Source organism: Notamacropus eugenii, chromosome 2, assembly GCF_028372415.1.
Source record: "Notamacropus eugenii isolate mMacEug1 chromosome 2, mMacEug1.pri_v2, whole genome shotgun sequence".
Taxonomy (NCBI): Eukaryota; Metazoa; Chordata; class Mammalia; order Diprotodontia; family Macropodidae; genus Notamacropus; species Notamacropus eugenii.
Genome location: NC_092873.1, coordinates 534,712,909 through 534,728,551, shown reverse-complemented (window position 1 = coordinate 534,728,551; position 15,643 = coordinate 534,712,909).

The window sequence follows — 15,643 nt, the reverse complement described above, 5'->3', positions numbered from 1 at the left end:
GGGGACTGAGATTCAAATGCTGCTTCCGGCCTTAGGATTTTTTGCGGGGTCAGGGCTGTTATTCAGTGTTAAATTAGGCTCAAGTGCTGAGGTCAGGGGCAGGGTCGCCTCTCTGGCTCAGTTCCCTCAGGGGGTTTATACACAGACCTTCCACAATGGATCCAAGCTCCTGCTCATTTGGGGAGCCCCCGTCCACAGCCGCCTCTCAGCCCCCACCTCCTGGGGGGGCCCGAGCTATGGGGGCACCACGCTCCCCTCTCAACCTGCCAAACAGACTGTCTCACCTACCCCCGTCAGTCACCTGTTGGTGGGGGGCCCGTGCAGCTGCTGAAGATCCCGCCTCCAGATCCCTCTCAGAACTTTGTCTCTCGGAGCCGCGGCCGCAGTCGCCGCCGCAGGTCCGGGCTGGGCACCGCGTCTGCAGCGCAACGGACCTTTTGCGAGAGGTTTGCAGGTCCCTCTGTGGGTGGGGGGACCCGCGTGGCTGCTGGATCTCTTTCCCACGGTGTCGCTGCCGCGGCAGGTCTGCTCTCCTCTTCCCGCCCCGGCGCCCAGTCCCCAGCGCAAAGGTCCCCCAATGAGAGGTTTGCAGGTCTCTCCGGAACAGAAATCTCCCTCGCTCCAATATTCCGTGGTCTCTAGGTGCAGAATTCGCCCTGGGTTAGTCCCCTCTGCCGTTCTGTGGTTTGTGTGTTCGGAGCTATGTGTATGTGCATCTTTCTACTTCACCATCTTGGCTCCGCCCCTCTGCACTAGCATTTCTCTGCATAGTTTTGGTTGTAGCAATGTGATTATCCTTAGTCTCCAAGGTTGATTTATGGAGTTTGACATCACACCATAAAAATGTAGCACTAGGCTCCTTGAAAAATCTGATCAAAATGATATATTAAGTCACATTGGCCCAATTGTTTTGAGATGTTCAAACTCCTTGCCATGGAAAGACAAATGAAAGCTCATTAGAAGTATATATTGCTATCCTTTATACCTGAAAATGATAATTTTAGCACATTCAGGAGAGCTTCTTGGAGAGTAGAAAGAATTGATGATCCTGGGCTTAGGCCCACACCAGCTGTTTGTCCAAGTATGTACACTGACTGGACCTTTGCAGCTGAGTAAAAATATCTCTCTCATTTTTTAAAAAAGGTACCATGGTCTAAGCACAGAATCTGACAAAATGAAGGTTACTTGGACTCTTCTAGTTTCTCATCAAGTTACACATTTATGTATTTTACTCAACTTAACTTTTACATTGACCACAACTCTGGGAATAGTTTGCCCAGCCATGAAAGTCACTTAAAATGATTTGCTTTTTATGATGGTCTTGATGATATGGATTGGCATAGCTAAATGATGCCACAACAGGTTTTTGCATGTTGGAGAACTGGGAAAAATTATTTCTATCATTTCTTTCCATGGGAATTCATGGCATTTGTTCCTTAGCTTTCTATATTAGGAATAACTGAATTCTATATAACAGAATTGGAGAAATTAAATGTCCTGAGGCCAAAAAAAGCATGATTCCATATCATCAGCATTGTCTTGTTTTATGACTATCAACTGTTTTCTTCTCTAGGAACAGACAACTGAATACATGAGACTGAAATCTATGGCTCAGAGCATAGGCTGACATGTCTTCAGAAAATTCTCAATTGTTGGGAGGAGGGGAAAAAGCTCTTTTTCTATTAATGTATATTCCCTGAAAGCTATTTATGAACCAAAAACCTATGGTGCATCACAACTACTCAGTGCTGATGGAGCCACATTGATTAGTGATAAGGACATGATCTTAGAGAGATGGGTTGAACACTTGCATAGTGTTCTCAATGGACCGTCATCAGTCAATGCTGAGGCCATTGACTCTTTACATCAGGTTGAAGTCAATCTCTCCTTAGGTGAAGTTCCAAATGAAGAAGAGATTTGAAGGGCCATTAGGCTCTTTTCATGTGGCAAAGAACCTAGTGCTGATTCTATCCAGCAGAGATTTAAAAGTTAGGGGGCCATTGCTCATACAAAAGCTGACTGAAATATTCCAGCTCATGTGGCAAGAGGAGGTTGTTCCCCAGAACTTCAAGGATGCCTCCATTGTCCATCTCTAGAAATGTAAAGGGAATAGATTGTCCCGCAACAATCACAGGGGAATCTTTCTCTTAGTCATTGCTGGCAAGATTCTTGCTAGAGTCCTCCTTCATAGGCTGATCCTTCACCTGGAAGATGGTCATCTACCTGAGAGACAGTATGGCTTCAGAAAGGGCAGAGGAATAGTTGATATGGTGTTTGCTGCCTGAAAACTCCAGAAGAAATACCAGGAGCAGAATAGACGTCTGTGCACAACATCTGTAGATCTGACAAAGGTCTTTGTAACTGTTAGTCATGAGGACCTATGGAAAATGATGTCAAAATTTGGTTGCCCAGAGAAGTTCACATCGTCGTATGTCAATTTCATGATGGCATGTTTACCTGGGTTCTGGATAGTGGACAATACTCTTGTGCCTTCCCAATCACCACTGGAGTGAAACAGGGCTGTGTACTTGCTCCCATGTTTTTTTGCATGATGTTTTCAACTATGTTGTCAAATGCTTTCAATGAGGGTGAACAAGGTATCAACATCAACCACCAACTGATTGTAAGTTCTTCAATTTGAAAAGACTACAAGCTAAGACCAAAGTAGAGAGAGTGTTGGTGAATGATTTTCTGTTTGCAGATGATTGTGCACTCGATGAATTCTCCATGGCTTCTGCTAATTTTGACCTAATAATCAACACCAGGAAAAACACAGTTACTCCATCAGCCACTGCCACACCAACCATAAGTGGAACCATCAGTTACAACACATGGAGAAGTTTTTAATGCTGTAGATAAGTTCATTTACTTTGACAGTGTACTTTCCAGAGACGTACATATTGACAATGAGGCTGACACGCACATTGCCAGAGCTAGCTCAGTGTTTAGGAGGCTCTAAAGAAAAGTTTGGGAAAGAAGATGTATTAGACTGAGTACTAAACTGAAGGTCTACCAAGCAATTTTGCTGACTTCATTGTTTTATGCCTGTGAAACATGGACAGTCTACCAGCACCATTGCAGGAAATTGAATCACTTCCATTTGAACTATTTTAGGAAGATTCTGAGGATCACCTGGCAGGATAAGGTATGAGATAATGAAGTCCTTGCTGGAACTGAACTGCCAGCAATCAAACTGTGCTTCAGAGAGCACAACTTCTATGGGCTGCCCATGTTGTTCAGATGCAAAATGTATGCTTGCCAAAAAGACTATTTTATGGAGAATTCATAAGGGACAAGTGATCACGTGGTGGCCAGAAGAAGTGATACAAGGACACTCTCAAGGTCTCTTTCAAGAACTTTGGATTTGATTGTAGGACATGGGAGACACTGGCATAGGACTGCTCAGCATGGCATGCCCATATCAGAAAGGGTGCTGTGCTCTACGAGCAAGGCAGAATTGAGACAGCATATACTGATGGAAACATATGATGTGCAAATTTGGAGTAACCACCCCAAATGTTCACATGGACTATCTGTGCCCAGTCTGTGGTAGAGCATTCTGAGCTTGCATTTAGTATGATTAGCCACAGTCATATGCATTGAAACTTCACTTTATCATGGTGAAGTCATTTTGGTCCTCTTCTAGAACGAAGGTCAACTACCATACACACACACACACACACAACAGACATATACAAAATATACACATATACAAATTATAGGGCCATGGACAATATGTAAATGTGATATATATATATATATATATATATATATGATATATGGAATACAATCTATGTTAAAGTGGACACACTATATCATATCATATAATGTATACATTATACATCTATATGTAGATAACTAGACATTTGGGTATGAAGGGTGCTATTCCTGTGAATTTATCAATGAAGAATTCTCCCAGGATGGAATTTCCCTACACAGATGTAAATGAGGAACTATCAATCTGTCATGTATTATTATAGAGTTGTTGCAAAGATTAAGAGTCAAAAAAAGAAAAAAAAAACTTTCCCATTTTCACACAACTAATACTTTTCAAAAGTAGGATTTGATTCCAAGTGTTCTTGACTAAAGCCAGTCACTGATCAAACATATTGCTTACCTCAATGATGATATTGCTTACTACTAGGTATAATAGTTGTAATATATCTCATTCCCTATTTAAGGTCAATGAAATGTCCCATCAGGATCCCACATTATTTTTGATGGTTATTTTGGCATTGTTATACTAAGCCCATATGTTGAATTATCAAGGTATATGGGCATGGAAGCATCATGCCAAGATAACACGAGCAAAGTGTTAAAGATTTGTCAAAAAAAAATTTTTGGCTTTGAAAACGACTCTTGAACCACCTGCCTAAAGAATCATTTTCCAATAAGTGTATTAAGCCAAGACATAACAGCCAAATTGAAAATAATTAAAAATGTGAATTTTAAATAGATATAGGAACATCAAATTAGATCTGGAAGTGAACTCCAAAGGTCATTTATTCCTACTCCCTCATTTTAATGTTAATGAAACAGAAGCGCAGAGAGATGATTTGCCCAGTTCATACAACTAGTAAAAGGGTGAGTCAAAATTTGAACATGTCTTCCTAATTCCATGTGCAATGGCCTTCTGCTACACCATGCTCTCTCTGTATGTTATATGTTAGATCTCCTTCACAGATCTGAACATGTAAAGTGTCCAATAAATGCTGGTGGAATCCATACTTAAATAAATTTGAGAGTTTATTGTTGTTACCTCTAATAGTTTTCATCACCATCTTTCACTTTCTTGTCACCTTGGATGAGTTATGTTCATGTGTAGCCCAGAACACTAAACTTAAAAAACATTGAGAAAATCAATGTCCCCCTCAAAAATGTAAGAGATATTTCCACCTCAGCTTCTAAGATATTATGGAAGGGAGAGTCATTGTGGAAAAGGAGTCCAATTTCCTTATCGCCACCAGGTACTACTGTAGACCACATGCATTCAATAAGCAGATAGCAAGAAGCCTTTGGAAAGATAGTATTCCCACACCATAGACACTGATTCTATTTCCTCCCAGACATTGTGTCATTATTAGAGGAGGAGATTCTTGCTGTAGAAAGGTCTCATCTTGCCCAACAACTCTGTCCCATAGAGAGTCCCATAACAGATAAACCTAGTTAAAGTAGCAAGGCAAACTCTAGTGCAGACAGAAGGCAGCATGTGCCAGGCAAGTCAAACCACCACCAATACCCTGACCACCATGTACCCCCCAGAACTTGAAAGAGGCAGCTTGGGACCCTAAGTTAAGTAGACTTGGAATGACAGTATTTATTGCTAAGAACTTTTAACCATCATCTAGGGAAGCAACTCCTGTGAATATGCACCTGGCAGCTTCTTCTGATGGTGCTACAGCCACCATTACTGCAAACACAGAAAAGAAAGCTCTGACCATTGGCGATTGGTTCAAAATGAGAAGATATCATTTTGTCAGTGGGAATGACACTGCAGAAGAGACATTTCTATCTACTTTGTCATTGTAACCAAAGAACCATAGGATGTTACCATCTGACTTGAAGCCAAAAACCTTCTAAATTTATATTCTCTGTTATTAAAATGTGAGATTTTGTGAACAGGGATGTTTTCATCTTTGCATTTGAGTCTTCAGTACATGGTAGAGTATAAGCTCCTTGAACGCAGGACTGTATTGTGTCTCTTTTTGAATCCGCAGCACCTAACATGGTGTCTATCACATATCAGTTGCTTAATACATATTTATTGATTTAATTCACTACATTATACACAGTAAGTGAACAATAAGTGATTTCAAAGAATGAATTGATTCATACTAAATAGACTATAAACTGCTTAAAGACAGACTCTTTCCTTTTGTTATCTCCTCAATATCCAGCACCGTGCACCACAGAGAGTAGATTTTTAATAAATGGCTGCCATTAATTTAATGATGCTCCTTTAATTTCCTTAAATCTTTCGAACCCAGTGTATTATGCTATAGTTAACAATATCTTTCACTACAGGATAATTGAACCTATATTTTTCCAGGCAAATGTATGAAAGATACTGTATTCTTTTCAATATTTTTTTTTGAGAAATTCTTCTCAGTCACCTTATGTCTACCATGTATACCTCCCCCAGACTTTTGTAACCTTCAGAAACTCTGGCATTTAATGACCCATAACCTGGAATGTGACCAGATGTATTCTTACCTAAGTTAAGATTATTAGTGGTATACAAATTTATAATCTCCATAAATTTCTCCTTTCAAACTCAAAACTCTTTCATTCATACAAGCATTGATTAAGCACTCAAGTATACCAAGCACTTAAATACTGGGTAAACAAACAAAACATAAAATGAGAACACACCTCACTTTTGGTGTGTGTGTTTGTGTGTGTGTGTGTGTGTGTGAGTGTGTGTGTGTTTATGGGGCACAGACTATAAGCATCTCTAACACATTAAAGATGAAGGTGACTCAAAGGAAGACAATGACATTATTTTATTCATAGCCACAGAAAACCACAGAAAGTACTTTAGTGTTAGAAAGAAAGATTTTTGTTTCAACATCAATAATGGGGTTCTTAGAAGCATTGGGCAGTTCTCCAGATGCAGTCCAGTGCCTATAAAGTGAATTTTAACAGTTTTCCCTGACATTTAAATATAGATTCAGTTTATTAACCATTTGCAGTTTTTGTCTGAGAAATATCTCTGGGGGTGGGTGGGGGGTTGGATCCAAGATAGTGGAGTAACAACACAGACTTTCTAGAGTGCTGCCCCCAAACCCAGCCAAATACCTGTAAAAAAAAATGGCTCTAAACAAATTCTGGAGCTGCAGAACCCACAGAATGATGGAGTAAAGCAAATTGCCTGCCCAAGACAGCTTGAAAAGTCACTGAGAAGTGTCTTGTGCCATGCAGAGAGTAGAGCACAGCTCAGTGAGGGCCACAGCAACAGAGAAAGGATCTGAGCGGGCCTTGGATAGACTGAATCTCTTGCACTTGTGGCAGTTTCCAGACTTCATGACCACAAAATGCTGAGTTTAAATTGGAAGGTCAGTGGGAAAAGCTTGTGGGACCAGTTTGGGGGAGTGGAGTGGTCTGGTCCCAACCCCAGGACTACAGATGAGGGAGGGGGCAGAAGAACCAGCAGCAGCTACAGCAGCAGCAGGGGCAGAGACAGCAACTGTTTCTGGAGCTCTCGGCTGGAGGAATCCAGCAGCTGGCAGCAACCCCCCCCCCCCCCCCCCCCCCCCCCCCGCCTACTGGAAGCAGAGAACTACCTTAACAAAGAGTTCAAAAGTCAAGTAAATGGGCTGGAGTTCAATGCAATCAGTATGATGGCATGTCCTTGAGGATCATTAAGAACACACGATATATCTGGACAATTTCTCTTTCATTTCAACTCTCCCCTGGACATCCTGATAGTGGTAAATACCTCGTGTGAAAATCTTGTGTTCCATGCCTTGGTGGGAATCAATAATCAAAAGTCCACCGAATAAAATCACATTTTTTTCTTCTTGAAGAAATCTTCCATAACTTTAACATGTTTGTCAGGGACACCTTGATGAAGAATTACTTATCAGATATAACTTTTGAGGATTGTTTTTCACATATAGGTTAGATAAAACACTGGTTTTGATCCCTTCAAACTGTGAGATTCATTTATTTTTTTGAGAAAAGTTAGTAAAGTAAAATCAAATCAAATTTATTTTTATGGTCAAGAAGCAGCTGTCTCCATGCTAGTTCAGGCCTTCATCACATTGTCCAGACTATTGTAGCATGGTTTTAAAATTATTTTCTATGCAGCCAATATTTCTTCACCCTAATCTTTTTTTTGAAGCAGCTGCTGAAGTAACACTCCTAAAATACAAGGCTGACTTTATTATTCCCTTGCTCAAAAAACCCAGTTGGCTCTTTATTGTCCCCAGGCCACTACTGAAACTTCTCTGCCATCCATGTTCCTTCATAGTCTTACTTTAACATAACTTTAAAAGATTATCACACATTCCTTTCATTCCCAGTCTGCCTTTTCAGTAAGTAATCTGACTTTCCCCCTCCATACACATTGCATCTCCAATTTTCACCAATCACCCAATCAATGAACAAGTATTTGTTAATTATCACTAGATGTCAGGTTCTAAAATATGTGGAAGGAAGAATAGTAAAATTTAAGGAGATTTTATTCTAAGTCAAAGAGGGGATGAGTAGGGAAAAAATAGCAAAATCTTGCAGAAATTATATCTAATGTTTGGAATGAATTCACTCCAACTAGAATCCTCAGTTTCATATTGTGTTTCATTGCAAAGGACAAACCATGCATGATACCTTTCCTAACTTCTTCTATTTCAGATAGTCCCTACTTCTAACAACTGCATTTATAATCTATGTATTTTATATTCACTTAAATAGGTGTCCATGTTATTTCCCTCATCAGAAATTAAAGTCCTAGAAGGCAGGAATTTTTTTTTACTTTGATTTATTTTCCCACTACCTATCACAAAGCATAGTAATTATTTTCTGAATAAAGTTTGATTGTTTAGTTTCATCAATTACCATACTATCATTTCTGTAATTAGAAAGATGGGGTCTGTTCTAAACTATAATTCATGAAACTTGCCTTATCACTTCTGATAACTTTATCAAGATACCTCCCAATATAGTATATTCAAAGATTTTGTGAAAATGAGAAAGTGGACATATGTAACCAGTTATTTGTATTTTCTTGACCAGTTTTTAATATTGACTGTTATAAAATGAAATATGGGGAAACTGTTATGCTTAAAAATTCATCATAAATTTATTATATAACCCCCTCATGTTTATTTAAACAAGTCTACTGAGTATCTCTCAAGTACAAGACAATTTTCTAGGACCTGGATAGCTAGAGTGGAATATGCTAAAAAATAGACTGTAATTTCTGAGGAAAGACGACATGTAGCCAATTGTCATAAAAGTCAAAATAATGCCAAAATGGGGGGAAAAAGGCTTACATGATATGCAGAGGTGTGCATCAAAAGGAAATGTATTTTGTTCATTTGCTCAATTGATTTAGAAAACTTCTGTAAATCATAATGAATATGAAATACAAAATCCATCCCATGACTGTAATCTATTATATCTTGCTTTGCTCTATGGTAAATAATAGATGAAACAGAAAACAGATATTTGGTTAGTTTCATCTGAAATGTCAATGAGGCAGAGATCAGGAAAGGTGATCTGTGGACATGGTGGAAGAATAGATCTGCAGTCATTTTGTATTCTTACATGGGTTCAGACTGAGATTTAATTAGGCTGCAAAGTGATCATTTATTAATGCCCTGGCATATGACACATATGGGATGGCTTTATTTGTTTCTCACCATGGTGAATGCTGTCTTTTTGAATAACACATAGAACTAACAGTGTCTTTTGTGTCTATGGAGGGGCCAGACTATCAGTCTGTGATATTCCCTTGACAGTTAAGAGCCAAGTGTAAAAATAGAACATGAAGAAAATTTCTGTTCTGTCTTTAAAGGTAACTGCAAGAACATTTGAGCAACAGGATGTGGGAGCTCCCAGAACAAGGCACAATTATCCGCTTTGAAAGAGAGGATTCTCCAAGTGCTGGTCATGGTCTAAACAAGAATGCATTGACTAGTTTAGAACCTGAGTCACCCACAATGTTGAATTTCAGAGATGAACATCTTTACATCATTAACTATCTGCAGTTCAGCTTGTCAAGTAAATATAGCCTAAGATCTAAAACTAGATTGATTTTAGGCTCCCAAAATGAGAGCTGGAAGGTATTGTAGCAGAATTGAGACCAGGCCTTCCCCATCTCCATTTTCTAGATGAGGAAACTGAGAACTGAAAAATGAAGTGACTTGCTCAAATTCACAAAAGTAGTTGCAGACTATATTCCAATCCAAGTCCTCTGGTCTTGAAGCCAGTATACTTTCCATTGCACTATATTGCTCATAGAGGCCCATCATTAGCTTTGTTTGGCTCCTCTCCTAGGCTTCATCATGCCATTTGAAATCACATCAATGCACTGAATTATAGCAGTTCTAAAACTGACAGAATCCTGGGTACCTGCCTGCCCTTGGGTCCCTCCTTCATTTAGGAGAGGGTGCCCAATGGAGAAGTCCTCATAGGTTCTCCATTTAAGGATGGCTCCCATGCCAGTCATCTCAATATTTCACACCTACATGTTCTCTTCATGTCCACCTCTCACCCCATTTAAGCTTTGTTTTATGCATTGTTTTCCCTCATTAGACCATGAGCTTCCTGTGAGTAGGGGCAGGCTTTTGCTTTAGTTTGTGTCCCTAGCACTTAGCAAGTGTTTATTAACTGACTGTTTATTAAATAACTGACATGTTTTCATGCTATTTTTTGATACAATTGGCAGAGCTACTACTTCATATTTGTGTCTTCTTGGATAAGAAAAAACTTCTCTGAAGCTCAGTTTCCTATTCTGTCAAATGATTGATTTGGACCGGATGACCTCCAAGTTCCCTTATGCCCCTGCTTTCATGACTCTATGAGATTTTTGATAGTTATTACACAGGATTCCATCTTAGATGCTCTATTGTTTGCCACAAAAGACATCCATATGGCACACTGTACAAACAAAACAAAGTCTATAATAATTCAAATAATAAGGTGGTAAGAGGAAAGTAATGGCTATGGATGAGTTATGGCCTCTCTGGAGAAGGCATTCTCCAAGCCCTCCATCCTCCTCTACCCATTGTGCCATAGATGTAAGACTGGAATTTCCCTACACCCCATGGTGAGCCAAGGAAACAGGGAAGCATCATCCTGCATTCATACAGTGGGTGAAACAATCTTCCTGAAGTGACTGAAATCCAAGGATGTCTGTGAGATGGTAGCCAGAAGGACTTTGAAATCTGGGCTCAGGGTGATGTTGACAGACAAATTAACAAATGATAAGTAGATGAAGTTGTTCATGACAAGATGGTCATTTCATCCCAGATACCCTCTTTGGACAGGGGACATGATGATGATGATGATGATGATGATGATGATGATGATGACGATGAAGATGATGATGATGATACTGTGAAGAAGAATAGGAGTAGAAGGAGGGGCCATTTTATGGAGCCTGAGGTTTTACAAGAGGTGACTAGGTGGTGTTGTGAATAAAACATCAGTCCTGGAGTCAGAAGAACCTGAGTTCAAATCTGACCTCAGATATTTATTAACTGTGCAACATTAGTCAAGTCATTTAACTGTGTTTGACTCAGTTTACCTATCTGTAAAATGAGCTAGAGAAGGAAATTGTAAATTGCTCTGGTGTCTTTACCAAGAAAACTCAAATGGGGTTATGGAGGATCAGATACAACAGAAAAACAAATGACTGCTCAACAAAGTTTTTCAAAGTACATAAATCATCTCACCGGATCCTGACAACAATTTCATGCAGCAAATGCTGCAACTATTATTATGTTTTGTTAGATGATTAAATTTTATTTAATAGTTTATAAATTATATTATAATTGTATGATAGGTCCTGGTGATCTTGAGACCGCCATGACAGTGTTCCTTTAACGCAGGGAAGTTTATAGAATCTATGCATGGAAATCAGTGTTATAAAATTAGGTCTGATGGTTTTGAGGTCATCATGATAATCTCCCCTTAAGGGAATTTGTAAGGTAATTAGAATACGCTCATGGAAAAATACTGACAATAACCCATTTTGAAGGTTAGTACTGCTGGATTCTGCAAACAATATTTTGTCTACCGCCAGACTGTGTTTTTTCTCCCTGATAACAGAACTCCAAAGTAATGTTTTCTCTACTAGCAGCTTGTTTATTTTTTTCTCCCTGATGACAAACCCCCCAGGAAATATTTTGCCCTGACCTCTGATAAGCAACTTTGCAGTTCTAGGTACATCATGTGAAATAATAGTATAAGAACTTCCCTCACAGAAGAGCCTCCCCTCCAGCAGGAGCACAGTTTCTTGCTAGAGCACATCTTTCCAGGTGGAAGGCCGCATATATCTGTGCTTCCCAATGCAGCACTTCTCTTATGTGAGTCAAACTTTATGTTAGTGTATATGCCTGAGTGATATATTGCATTCCCTTTGCCCCTCTCTCCTTTTCCCCATCTTCCCCATGCTTACAGAGGGCCATTTCCAGTTGTTCTGATCAATATTTGGCCACTGGATCCAGGTGGCTCTAGAGGAGAAAGTGAGGTTGGTGACTTTGCACAGTCCTGCCTCACTTCAGTCCAATTTACATGTAAATCATGGAATTACCTATGTGATGTCATCTTCCTCTTTGAGAACATAGGATAAACAACAATAACACCAACCATACTTGTGATAAAGCTACAATGCATTAAACTAACTCCATTTACTTTACATGTTTTTCTCAGCACTGCAACTTATTAAGGGCTTGTTTCCCTGACCTCTGACTTTTCTTAGACACAAATTAGATACTCAGGTAAGGATTTAACCTAGTGACAGGTACACCAACCCTTGGGAGAATGATATTGTAAGCTTAGTTCTATAAATTGAAGGTCATTGGGGGAACCCTGTATCCTCCCATGATTGACTCCATTATGCCAGAGGGCTGTCACAAAATACTGTATTTAAAATATGATACATTACGTCATTAATGTAATATATAATTGATATAATATGTTATGTCATATTACATTATATTTATCATGTATTTTAATATACTATACTGTAGTATGTCATTTTATTTCATGGTTTGGTATGATACAGGTATTGTATACACATATGCATTTGGCACAGTAAATTAGATATGAATATAGTATACAGTATAAGATACTGGTCTAATCTTTTTGTTAAACAAATCTTATCTTCTACACTCTCCAGCTATAAGATTCTATTTTAATACTTTAATTTCTTATAGCTGCTCTTTCCTCAAATTAAGATAATGGCACTCACCTCAGAACCTTGTTTTGAGGATTTAATGACATAAGATACACAAAACATATTTTTATATTTTATGTAATATAAAAGAACAAAAAATGCCTTTTATTGTTATTTATTTTTATTTATATTTGCCAGAATTTTTCTCCAAAAACAAAGACTTTTTTTCCAAATAATGCATATTCTTGGGTTTATTAAAGACTTGGCTGCTGAATTCAATTGTTTTTAATTCTTTCTCATTCAGTTTGTTTATTTTTATTTTTACCCAGTTACAAATATTGCTGTTCATCGCTCTTTACTATCATGTCAAAGGTGTAAAGCTTCTATTCCTTCTTAATCCTTTCAATTTTTACATCATTTCCCTTGAAATTCTAGAATATTTATTTCTCTAAATGAAAATTTTATTATACTTCTGTCAATAAAATAAAACTCAGTAGTTTGATTTTTGTAATACATGGTCTGTAAGTAAATTTGAGATTTCCTCATTTTTATTGTGTTGATAGAATGAAAATATTAGAAAAAATACCCATTCAATGAATTATATTATTATTTTTTTCCAAATTTAAAATTAGTATTCATTCAAGTTATCTTAGGACAACTGTTTTACCCCTTTATTTTTGCTGCCTTATGTTCATTTCATGTCAATTTTATGTCTATTTGTGGAAGAAATCTGGTCAGCATGGAAATTTCTGACCTATTCCACCCTTTTCCCAGAATACTTCCACTTTGTGATTATTTTGAATGGGGTTTCTTTTCTTTTTCTATCATTTTCTCTTGATTTTTGTCATATAGATCTTATGAATTTATCTCTGCGTGTGTTTCTGTGTGTGTACACACACACACAAACACATACATATGCATATCTAGTCATTTTTTTTCTTGAGATATACACATTCCATTTGGGTCAACTCTCTCTGTAGAATTTTTGGTTATGGTATGTAAATTATCATGTCTCTAAAACCACTGACACATATTGTCCTTAAACCAAGATATGTATAAAGGCAAGATCTAGCTCTAACTAGTTCTTCTATCACATCATATGATAGGTTGTTTACTCCCTTATCAGGAAGTACTTTTGCACATTTGCTATATGTTATGTGTTTTGCTGAATACTTTACATATATTGTCTCACTTAATCCTCACAACAAATCGAGGAAGTGGATGTTATAATTATCCGTATTTGATAGTTGAGGAAACCAAGGAGTTTGTAGTTGGTCATTCTTCAATTTTTGAAGACCAATGATATCACACTGTGATGTCTTTATTTGCATACGAATTGGAATTAAATCAGGCAGAGTTGCACAAAATCATCACCTCACTTTTCCAGTCTTTGAAGTCCAGTATCAAGATAAAAGCCAGAATGGCCAATAGTATCCTGGGATGCAGTGGATGACCTTGGTATCTTTGATGTCTGACCAATCTCTAAGTGCTCCACAGTGCTTGCTTCAGCTGCTTTCATGGCCATTTGGAAAAAAAAAAAAAAAAGTTTCATCCAGCCATTCCCTGAGAGAAATTCTTCAAATGCTTGAGGTAGACATTCCCTTAACTTACCAATGGATTTGAGGTTTCCCCGTCATCCTCATGCTACTTTAATCTGTCTGCTGAAACAATTTTAACTATGTAGAGCTGCTTCCTATCTTACAGTTTCTTGGAGTCACAGGTGCGAGCTGGATGACAGGTAGACAGCAAAGGTGGATGAGCAGTTCTGAAAAGGACATGGCAAGCCTTCATACCAGAGAACCTATGCCTCCCACACACCAATGAGGAGGTTAAATATCTTGCCAAGGGTCACACAACTAATACATGCCTAAGGACAGATTTTAAGTCGGGTCTTCCTGGGTACAGGTCTACTTCTCTAGCCAAATTGCCAAAATGTTTCTATCTACCTCAGGGGAAGGGAACAATCATTTGTTATGCATCAACTATGGGTTAGGCACTCTACTAAGCACTTTTAAATTATCTCATTTTATTTTCACAAGAGTCCAGAGAGTTAGGCTTGATTTTTGTCACTAGATGATCGAGGAAACTTGCCCAGGGTCACACAGCTAGTAAGAGTCTAAGGTCATTTTGGAATTCAGATTTCCTCTGACTCAATGCTCAGTGTTGTAATGTAACACTTAAGTGTTTGTTGTCAGAATTAGATCAAAGAATGAAGTTCACAACATAAATTAGAGGTTTTTTTTTTAATTGGAAAGATATTGGAATTTTCATTAAATACCGAAATTATCGCTGCCTCTTCAAGAAATTATCAACTTTTCTGTCTTTGACAAAGATAGCTCCTGAAGATGTCAAAATTGGCAATAGCAAAGATTGCCCAGTGATACTTTATTTTAGGGACAGCAATGTTTGGGTAAGGCTATAGGAATACAGATAACAGGTTATCAGTTCAGCCTTATTACTTTTAAGTTTATTAAATTAAATCCAGGAAAATCTGTATCATCCCAGTGTAAACTTCCAGGGACATTAAGAATTGGAATGAATTTACTCTTCTCAAGCCAATAGTAGACTGGTTGGGGTATTCAACACTAATAGTGAGAAGGTAAAATAGACAATTTCAAAGGCAGATTTAACATTCTGGACACTTGAGAGGTTTAATAACTCCAGTTTGGGGTCTGATTCACAAAAGAACAAGTATAAGTCTTGTGACTATGAGATAGAAGATCAAAATAACTTCTCCTGGAAAAAGATGTGATTTATCAAGTCCATTCTTCAGAGAATAAGTAGGTGATGGTAAGAACA